Source organism: Rattus rattus, chromosome 4 (assembly GCF_011064425.1).
Source record: "Rattus rattus isolate New Zealand chromosome 4, Rrattus_CSIRO_v1, whole genome shotgun sequence".
Lineage (NCBI taxonomy): Eukaryota > Metazoa > Chordata > Mammalia > Rodentia > Muridae > Rattus > Rattus rattus.
This window is the reverse complement of record NC_046157.1, coordinates 119,105,244-119,112,705: the sequence shown is the minus strand read 5'-3', so window position 1 is coordinate 119,112,705 and position 7,462 is coordinate 119,105,244. Positions and strand designations below refer to the sequence as shown.

General features: G+C 49.3%; 1 long non-coding RNA gene across 1 annotated transcript; it reads right to left on the bottom strand.

Moving 5' to 3' along the window:
- Positions 1 to 714: 714 nt before the first annotated feature.
- On the bottom strand, positions 715 to 2,162 carry LOC116898157. The gene is made up of 2 exons (XR_004387640.1): positions 1,925 to 2,162; positions 715 to 1,687 (listed from the first exon to the last, which is right to left on the bottom strand). It is a non-coding gene; the product is annotated as an uncharacterized LOC116898157 (long non-coding RNA).
- Between the last annotated feature and the right edge of the window lie 5,300 nt (positions 2,163 to 7,462).

Here is a 7,462-nt window from a genome sequence, read left to right as displayed (position 1 = left end):
CTCACTCGCACATCATTTTTAACAACCCAGCTTTTCTTACTCCATGCAGGACACAGGGTGAACCTCATCTTGAGGGCCACCCTCATAGCCCTAGGGCTACCTCTTCAGAGGACAGATTATTATAGAAGCCTGGATCAGGGATTTGTTGAGGCCACTAAGGAAAACATGTTTCCTCATGGTCAAAAGATGGGATCTGCCTCTGGACTTGGATAGAGACTGAGGGTTCCAAGATATCCAGAACACAAGAGTTAATCCAGCAGGCCCAACGCATTGTTCTCCTGGACAAAGGAGCCAGCCCTCAGAAAGGCAGATTCACCTTAAGTCATGCCAAGGAGATGGGGGAAATAATCACCCCTTTCTTGAGCTAATGCACCTTTCCTTCCCATAATTCCTGTCTGAGTGCCTCTTCCACCATGTGCTCGATTTCCTAAATTACCCAGAAAAACAAAACTTTCCCTTTTCCGTTCTTTAAAAAAAAAAAAAAAAACAAAAAAAAAAAACAAAAAACTTTTTCCATTTTTTCAGATAGTTGCCAAAAGCTTGAGTGTGCTGCTCTGAGGCTGTCCATGACACCCACTTGTATCCACGTCCACGACATACGGGAGCTGTCCCTTCCCCTCTGCCATCTTCCCTCCTGGAAACTGCTGGGATTTATACCTGGCCTGCCCTGGGGTTCAAATAAAATAAATTCAAAATTGTCCTCGAGTTTCCTTCTGAGTCCATTCTTAAATTCCTTTATTAATGACTAAGAATCCTTAAAAGGAATCTCTACTGCCTTCCCGGAAACATTTGGCAACCCAGGTGAGGCTACCCCAATTTTCCAGGAACAACAGGGAAATAAAGAATGGGCTTAGGATCTTACTGGGTCCTTTCAGAAGGCAGATGCGTGGAACTTAGGAATGTGTCTAGGAATGTGTTTATTCTCAGTGTTCTGGGCTGAGTTGGCAAAAGGCTGTTTTGAAACCCAGGAATTAAGACGCTCATCAGGTGTGGTGGAAAGCACTGGGGGTATACGGTATGCCCCTAAAATAATGAGCTTCATCAGAAACTCAGCGCAAAAAAAGGACGCTGTCCATTCTAAGCAACATGAACTGCCCTTAACAAGCCGAAGTGATTTTCCTACAAATTACTTGCTTCTGCTTCTTTTTCGGAATAGTTCGGTCAAAGTTTCGATTCTTTACGTTTCCATTTGCTATGAATACTTCGACACTTAAAAGAGCTGAACTCTTAAACTGCGAACCTCTGGTCTGATGAAGACATTACTTTTTGATATCACTTTCATCATTAACAAGTGACATGTCTCTCTGTCCCTTCTAGCACGCAGATTAAACAGCCAGACACCTGGCCCACCTCAGTGGCTATATGGGGGAGGCGTCGTAGGCCCCTTTCTCTGAAGAGGAAAACTGAGGCAGCTCAGTGGCCTGTTAGATGAACGTCCCGCAGTAGCTGCACTCACTCGCGATCTAAGTGTTACCCGATGTAAAGGAAATGGTCTGACAAAAGTTGGCAGTACACGAGGAGATGAGATGGGGGATGAGGTGGGGTAGTGGGATGGGCGACGGTCAGTGATGGTGGTGGTGATGGTGATGGTGGTTGGTGACAGTGGCGGTGGTGACGCTGGGCCGGCTCCTCTCCCGTTTTTCCATGACTGCAGGTCCTCGCAGCCTCCGCCGTCCCCGCGTGGCCTCTGCCCAGAGAAACAGGATTTGCACCCAAGCCTTACGTCCGCGGGCGCGAGGCTGCGGCGCCCCGCGAGTCGGCCACGCGCCCCTCTGCGCCCCCGCGCCGGCGCCGCCCGAGCATCACCACCAAGGCTCCTCCGGCCCGGCCTCCCCTCCGCCGCACTCCACCCCCAAGGCTGCAACCGCGCCAGGGCCCGCCCCACCGAGCCCCCCGTGGCCTGGCACCAGCCCCCGTCACTTACGCTGCGTTGAGCGGCCGGGGTGCGCCCCGAGACAAAGGCTGAGCGGCCCGGGTGCCGCCGGCTGCTCCCCTAGCTGCGGCTGCCGGGGACTAGGAGGAAGATGGGGAGGATGGAGAGGAGGAGGGGCGGGGAGCAGGGGGAGGCAGCGAGGGAGCGTGGGGGAGGGGCCCGCGGCGTCCGCCACCGCTGCAGCGGTCCCAACCCCAGCCCTCCTTCCTGGCCGCTACCCTCCGGGGGTGCAGACCTCCCCAAGGGACCAGGGTACCGCCCCCCGGGGGCGGGGTAGGAGGAAGAGGAAGGGAAGGAGGAAGGCGGTGAGTGCGCCTGTGTGCTGCTTGCTCCTCAATCGTGATCGTCTCCACCCACCCCCGCGTCGGCCCGCAACCCTAGGAACCTGCTAGACTCCCCGCCTCAACTGCCCGGCTCCGAGCCGCCCGCGCCCACCTCCCTCAGTGCCGACACACCTCTGCCCCAGACCAGCCAACCCTATCCACCTCCACAGGCGAACAGACCTGAAGGTTAAGTGCCAGTGCTCTGGTGAGGGAGAGCCATCTGAGGGGGGACGGAGGGTCAGAGACCTCTATGAACCACCTTGTGGGGCACCTGTACCTCTCTAGCACCGACCCTAGCACCTAGGTGACCATTAAGGTTGACAATTGGGCGGGTGAGATCTTGAGTCTCCCATGGGTGTCTCTCTGGGAAAAGTAACTCCATGGCTTGACTCAGTCATTTGCATCTTGGTGGCAAGAGTAATTTTGATTTTTTTTTTTCATATTCTGAAAACTTCTCTCTCTCTCTCTCTCTCTCTCTCTCTCTCTCTCTCTCTCTCTCTCTCTCTCTCTCTCTCTGTTAAGTCAAAAGAGGAGGAGAATAGTGAAACAAACCATCTTCAGGTTCAAGACATGACAGAATTTTCCAATCTTCCATCCACTGTAGTAGAAAATATGGCTATTCCATCCCTAATTGTCATCCTAATTAATGGTGCCCCCCCCCAGCTTCCTGGGCCCCAGGCTTCACCTGTGCTGCTTGGCTTAGGTGGGAACCGATACACCATGAGCTAATCAATACTGATCCAGCAAGGACCAAACTGCCCTGGCTGTGTCCCAGACTCCTTGCCAGATGTGACTGGCTGAAGCCTGTCCCTCTAGAAAAAAATGAGCGGAATGTCGACTTAAATTCTAAGGGCTTGCCCTGGGTTCTATCCCCAGCTCCGAAAAAAAAACAAAAAAAAAAAAAAAAAAAAAAAAAAAAATTCTAAGGGCTTCAGCTCTTACCTCAGTGAGCCCAAGTGCAGGTTACAAGCCATAGCGGTAGGCTGAGGTGTTCCTTGCAGATTCTTGGAGCCTTGAGGGTGGAGCTGGGCAGCTGTTAAGAGAACCAAATTCCCCAATGGTTTGGTGGGAGCCCTGGGGTCCACACACAGTGTAAGACCCATGGAGGATTGGTTCCTGCCTGCTCCTCAGAAGGCACATGCTAATGACAGTCAGGCCATCCGAGGGTTTACAGTGTGCCTTATCCTTCCTGTTGGCAAAGCAGAGGGGTGTCCTTTGGTGAGTGTCTTGGGGAGCAGTGCTATGCAGTAGGTAGGTAAATAGATCAAGAGAAAGACTCTGGTCTCAGACTATCTGGCTTTCGGTCTTTCACCTCTTTATCAGCTGTGTGCCCTCAGGCCAATGACTTGACAACTCTGAGCCTTGTTTTCTCACGGGAGAAACTAGGAGTATGGACGGAGTCTATTGGGTCTGCTGAGAGGCATTTATGCTCGCAGAGTGTTTGGCCTAGAAAAGTTGAGAAGGTGCGGTAAGCACTTAACCTTCCGTATAGGAACACAGAACGATTTGAGTCCAGAGAGATTACTGTTGTGAACGATTTGTGGCCTTGTTTTCAGAGGGGCACAGAGGCCCAGCCTCACTTCCTTTGCAGAAGAAGCTCAGTGTACAGAGAGCAGGATGGTTCTTCTCTTCCCAGAGGCCTGCAGAGGTTCGTGCCAGTCTTGCTAGCAGGCCTTTACAGAACCCCTCCTGGATTCTTACAGCATGACTCCAGGGCACAGTCTTTGAAGGGAAATGTCCACTCTCTGTCCACACTTTCAGCCACTCTGGCCACAGTGACTAGAAAATGCCTGGTCTGCCTGCTAGAGCCTTATTCTGTATGCTGTCTCCAGCAGCCTCCCCAGCCCACATTTGTGGTAGCAGCGTCAGGCATCCAGACTGTGCATGGGTTGAGCTGGTGTCTACCCTCACTCCTGGAGTTCCTTGTGATAGTCTCAGCTTTGCCCAACCCCATGCTGTGCAAATTACTTCTGGAATGAGCAAGCAAAACGCATCCTGCCAAGAGGGTTGGCCCTGGACCGTGAATTCCAATCCTTAGTCAACCCAGCAGCTGGCACAGGTGACTTGAAATTGCCCACATGCTCACCCATACCTGAGGTAGGTGGAGCAGGGCCTAGAAAAGCATGTGTGCCCTAAACCCTGAGTATCTAGCCCCTTGGTAATGACTTTCTGGTTTGGATAGATCATCCCCTGGTTGATCTCTGATCTCATCTGCAGGGAGAAGCATAGCCTTCTGCCCTGATGGGGCTCAGGACTTCACTGACCTTTTCTGATGAGAGCAGTGTTGTGTCTGTCATCTTTGCATCACTGTGGAAAGAGAAACCCAGTTTAGAGAAAGGTTTCGGAGGGTCTCTGAGGTCCCTTGACTTCTGTTGCTTTGGAGCAACAAAGAAGTGAGGCAGAAGATCATGGTGGGGACTCAATGGAGCAAAGCTGCTCACCTCATGGTGGCTGGGAAGCAGAAAGAAGATGGTCCCTCTTGGGCACACCCCCAGTAACCTACCTTTCTGCCATTACAGCCCACACTTTACCAGGCTCTGTCACCTCTGAATAGGGCAGTCTGTTGGGGGTTGGTCTGGTGCTGCTGTGCGTTCAAATGCTAAATCCTATACCCCAAGATCTGGTTGCTCCAAGACAAGTGAATGCCCACATACACTAGCTTTCATTGTACAAACCTTATCCCCGCCCCTGCAACCCCAATTTAAAACTATTGGTTACATAAATGTAGCCATAGCCAATGACTGGTGGGATAAGAAGGATGTGGGTTATCAATTATCTGGCTGGTGGTTACGGGTAAGGACCATGAGAGGAATAGAGGAAGAAGAAGGAGAGAGAATGAAGGAGGAAGACAGAGGGAACAGGAGATCTCCATTAGCCATGATGGACCAGGAGCGTGGGCCTGAGCAAAATGGAGCCTGAGGGCAAGGTGGTGGAATAGAAATAGCCCCAGGAAGACACAAACAGCAAGTACTTGGGGAACACATCTGGGGAAGCACATCTACCCATCAGAAAAATAAGATTTGGGGTAATCCCTCAGTTACTGTGCAAAAGCTAAATAAATAAATCATACTCTGAGTCTCATTTATTTGGAAGCAAAACAAGGACAGGAATAATTCCATTAAGTTACAGCAGACCAAGCCTTGGGCATGTGGGCCTCTGGTAGGCATTTAAGATCTGAACCAAACACCCTCCTCCTCCGTCTTTGCTGTTTCGTGTCCCTCAGACCTTCATTTTCCTTAGATCCATCAACCCTTTGTCACAGTAGCCCATCACACTGGGTTTAAAAACCTTCCATACAAATTCAGGAAAATGTAGGCAAATAAAGACAAGTATTGGTTTTACAGGATGAGATAGACACATGAAGCATGGTGTCTGGTTCTCTTCATAGAAAAGCTGCCGGATTTTAAGTGTTCTTACAGAATGTGGACTGTCTTGTGATTCTCGGAGATAACTTTGCCGAAGAGCCTCGGGAATGGGTTACGATGAAACAGAAAGAGGGGCGTTTATTAGCATCCATTTGTTCTTTGTGGGCAATCTGACGCTCTCAGGGAGAACTTTATAAACTATTAAAATGACAAAGAACTTTAGTCTAGATAAAGAAATAGAGTTCAGTTAGCTAAATGGAAGACCGTACAAATGTAAGCGGACAGCTTGCAGTGATGAATGGGCTCGATAGCTATAAAGATCAACTTACATAAGATTAATAGGAGGGGAGATGTATAATATCTGGGCTTCCAGCTGTTGGGGAGTGCTAGACTTATTGACATTGAAGATAAGCTCAGATAAAAGGAATTCCATCCAAATGGAGGGAAAATACTTTAAAATAAACCTAATGCTAGCGACTAAATTAAGGCAGTAAATATATCTGTGGTTCCAGCTCATTTACTCTTATAGGGACTACAGATCATTATAATGAACAGTAGATTATTAACCACAAAGTGCCCTATGCATCATGAAGAATTTGAGCCACTTACTCTCCCACACCAAGGGAAATCCAGTCGTCCCCAAAGCAAGGAAGCTTGCACACCCTGGTTGGAGACTAAGAAAATACAGAAAATCTCAGAGAGTGGTTTTTATCAAGAGGCGAAGTGGGTGGCCTTGCCAGCCAAGAGAAAATGACGGAAGTGTTGATAAGTGACATTCTGAGGCTGGTTAGTTATTGCAGGGAGTCCATCAGGGCCACTCGGAAGGGGTGGCCCTCATGTTCCCTCTAAAGGAAATGCCAGTCCCAGAGCCAAGGCCATACTTATGAAGAACTCATGAAGGTGTGCTAAGGTCAAGAGTTTCAGCCTTGCAGGCGTCTCAGCTTTGGCACAAAATGGGGAATGAAGATGCCTCCAGATGATTGCTATGCCCAACCCTCAAGTACCCTCCAGTTGATTGCTTCCAAGTGAGACTGCAAGCGTCATAGAGAGAACTGCCACCCCCTTGAGAACATGACCAAATTTCTGATCCCCCGACGGTGTAGCTCAGTGAAGTAAGATTGCTTAAATGTCATGAAGCTTGAGTAGTTGAAGTGAGAGATGACAGGAATACTGAACTATATATAGACATATGCCAAAGGGGAATTTACACCACAAAGTTCAGTCCTAGCCAGTCCCCCTGGGGAAAAAGCTGAAGTAGGAGTTAGGGGTCCTGCTGAATATCAGAGTACTGTACCATGTACAGCTCCACGGGGCTGGGAAAATGGTGGCTTCTTGCCTACATCTATAAAATAAAACAATGTAATCTCCTTCCTAGGGGAGTTAGAGCAAGGATTGTCCATAGATGTTGGTCATTATTAACAGTATCACACACCAGGTGGTGGAGCACAGGGGTGAGGTGGGGTGGGGTGGGGGAGGGGACGGCTCCTGCTTCTCAACCATAGCATTTGATGAGTTCTATCTGGGCAAAAGTAGAGTCACATAATGGACTTGCTAAAGAGGCCCTGTGTTTTTACAGTGAGTTCACCTAAAGTCAGAGTTTTATACTCTTGTTTGAACTGTCACCTACTAAGAAATACACATTGTGAGCCAGGCACATAGCATCTACCTCTGTAAAGCCATATTCAGAGGTTGATGAAACAGTACGCTTCTAATACACACACTGCACACTGACACGTTCTAGTCTGTTGGATGGTTATTTTTCCAAACACATTACTGCTGACTTCATAGTCTGCTAATGGATCAAAACGTACAAGTCGAAAGCCAAGCAGTAAATATTTTTT